Below are 3,190 nucleotides of genomic sequence, written 5' to 3'. Positions count from 1 at the left end.
AAAGGATAAATAGGCACTCATCCAGGGAAGCCAGGAGGGCTCATCCAGCCCCCTTCCCACCCACGTCAACCCAGCAAAACAAAACCTGAGGTGCTTCAGGCTGACTGGAGCAGCCTGGGGTGCAGCCCAGAGCCATGCCCACTACCTTGCCCCAGCCTCAATGCCACCAAGCAGACACCTACCAGTGTCCCCTATGTAGGCAATGATTAGCCTCCAGGGAGGACTCTGGCTCCTTCAGAAGCCACCAAGGCAAGTGGCACTTGTGGCCTCACTGTGGCAGGGACACATCTCCGGAGGTCCCCGAGGAGCTGCGCAGACTGTGAGTCGGGTCTCCTGCCCAAGGAGAGGAAACAGTCCATGGGGCTCCCAAACCATTGTCTCCCTGTTGCTGTTTGCAACCAACTCAGCTCCAGTTGGAAAACCCCCTTCAGGCTCACCCACGCCTGCCCTGGCAAAGAAACAAGTTGATGCCTCAAGATGGGCTGCTCAAGGAGAGGAGCAAGGACTGAGAGACAGCCAGACCCTCGCCCCAATACTCCAAGGAGGCAAGAGGCATGTAGTGGGAGAGCCCAAGCCAGCTCCACCACCCTCTGTGCCTGGCATGCAATGCCTGTGCAGTGCTCACCAGCTCCCTTGGCGAGCAGACAGGGCGCCTTACCCAACCGGCCGTGCCTGCTGTTACAAAACCCTGGGAGTTTTCACCCCCCACGGCACAGCCACCCACCGGGGTCACTAGCCCAGGCTCCAGCCCCCAGGATGGCAAGGGGGGAGGCTGGGGCAGGGGTCCAGCAGCAGTGCTGGGGGCTGTGTGCTCCCTGTGCAGCCTTGGCTGGGGCCCGGCAGGGAGCGGCGCCGGCGCTGGCAGGGATTGGCGGAAGCGCAGCCGGACGTGTTGCACCAGGCCTGGGATGCTGCGGGAGCCGCATACCTGCCGTGCACGCAGGTTTTCCCTGCTCCCTTATCTCACCATCGGAGCTGTGCTCAGCTGCAGCTCCGGCCTTTCTCCCCCCAGGGTTCCAAACTACTTGGGGTGCCTGCACACCCAGCTTGGGCACAGGCTGCTACAGCCCTGGGCATCCTGCAAGGAGCAAGGGATGGGCAAAGGTGTCCAGCCCTTCCCTGGGAGGGTAAAGATCATCCTGGCAGAAGCATTTCCAAGCAGTTTGGGCATCTCCAGACAGGTCCGTGACTCACCGGGACACCCGGGCGATGTTGCAGCCCCAAGGTTCAAGCAGGTCCCTCCCTCTCCATCCCAGGCACGTTTTTTTTGGGTGGGGGTAGAGGAAACCAAGATGGGATTTGGAGCAGCCAGAGTACTTGCAGCTCCTCCCCAGCCCCCTTGCCTGCTAGAGCAGTCAGGGAAAAAAAGGTGGTTTATTGTTATTTAGTTTCTGCCCCTTTCATACTCCTTTGCCGGAGTTTTTGCCAGCGGCCTCGGGTCTGGCAGGGGGCCAGCCCAGCCGAGGAGCTTTTAAAAACAAAGCAGGGCGCGTGCATGCACACACACACGCACGGCACCCAGCCCCTCTTTTAACTCTTGCTGGGGCAATGCTGTGTGGAAGCATCCACAGGGGATGCTGTCAATCGCTGCTGGAATCCAATAATTCATCCTCCCTTTCCCAGGGAAACCTTCTTGTGGCACCTAGTCCTGATGGAGAGGTGACAGGAATGATGCTAGGAGATGCTGTTGTGGTCCGCAGGGACACACTTGTCCTAAACAGGGATGATGCTGCAATCCTTTTCTAGGTTTCTAGGCTTTCTTTGGACCCAGGAGCCCTGTGGGCAGGAGGAGAAGAAAGAGCACAATGAGGCTTTCACCTAGTAGCAACTTCTCTCCTGGGTGGCAGAAAGCCGGAGAGTGCAGGCAGGGTGCAAGCAGCATCCCTAAACCCACAGGGCCTTTTTGCATGGGTTGCTGCTACCTGGAAAGTCTCTATTCACCAGCTCCTTCCCACCTGCAATCAGCACTGTGCCCCCAGCACATCCCCAGTCCCAGCCAGAGGACAGAATGCCTGTGCCAGCAGCGTCCTTGCCACATCCCCTCCTCCCCTGCCCAAGTGCAGCCCTGGGGAGCACTGTCCCCGTTACAGCGTCTGGGCACACGTCGTCCCACAGCTTGGGGCTGCCCTCCCTGCCTGCCTGCAAGCTGTTGGCATCTAAATTGTCCCATGTTTCTAGGTCAGGCAGCCAAAACAGCCTCCACAGCCCTAGGGAAGAGGGAGCAGAGCCCCCTGGTCTTGTCTGAGTCACTGGAAAGTGCCTGAAGGATGGAAATCCCTGCCCCAAACCTCAACTTACACCTGCAATATTGAGGTAGCAACAAGCCCAGATCCATCCATGGCCCAGCAGGACCTCCACATCCCTGGAAAGACGGGCAACTCCTGGGATGCCTCAGTGCTGCCCAGCTGCCCCCCGCCTCCCCAGAAAGGCAGCATGGCCCAGAGCAGCCCCAGCAGAGCCCACAGTCATTCTCTTCCTCAGAATTAGCCCTTTTTTCTGCACTTTTATCAAGGCAGGGAAAAGGCAGCAGGTGGCCCAGGCTGACAGCAAGGAGCCAAAGCCTGTCCTGTCAAAGGGTTTTTAAAGGACAAGGACAGACATAGAGACCTGGGAGGGGAGTACACATGGACCCACAAACACAGCAAGATAAGGTGAGCGGGGTTGAACACCCTGAGGAGGCTGAGTCTGCTGGGCCTGGCAGTTCCCAGCACTGCCTCCTCCACCTCCCTGTGTGATGCTGTTTGCTTGTGCCTTATCTCCCGTGTCTGCCGCGGTGACACTGTCCCCGGAGCTGGACACACCGGCCCCTTTCCAAACACAACACCTGCTACCGGCCGGCTTTGAAAAGCCTATTCACCCCTTTCACCACCACTGCCCATGTGGGGCTCTTCCTTCCCGGGGAGAGAGGCAAAAAAACACCCAACCCAAACCACCACGAGCTGGGACAACGGGGATATAGGTGGGAAAACCCACCAAATAAACACCAGGCTGCTGGAGCAGCCCCCCCCATCCCTGCACCACAGAGCTGCAACCCCGCTGCCATCCATCCCCTCAGCTGCCAGGGCCTTTGAAGCCTCTTTTCTCTCCCTCCCACCCACCCACCCTCCACGGGCTGGTTCCAAAGCAGGTTCCGGCAGGCTGTGGGGTCCCGGCTGGGGGTGGCTGCCAGCTGGGCGCCCCTGGGGACGGC

The 3,190-nt window shown here is 59.4% G+C and overlaps 1 protein-coding gene across 1 annotated transcript in view; it reads right to left on the bottom strand.

The window, feature by feature from the left end:
- CASKIN2 (CASK interacting protein 2) overlaps positions 1 to 3,190 on the bottom strand; it is a 27,330-nt gene that overhangs the window by 20,079 nt on the left and 4,061 nt on the right. The window lies entirely within an intron of this gene.

This window comes from Chaetura pelagica, unplaced genomic scaffold (genome assembly GCF_000747805.2).
Source record: "Chaetura pelagica isolate M959 unplaced genomic scaffold, ChaPel_1.0 scaffold47, whole genome shotgun sequence".
In the NCBI taxonomy this organism is placed as follows: domain Eukaryota; kingdom Metazoa; phylum Chordata; class Aves; order Apodiformes; family Apodidae; genus Chaetura; species Chaetura pelagica.
The sequence above is the reverse complement of the archived record's forward strand: the minus strand, read 5'-3'. Positions and strand labels throughout refer to the sequence as shown.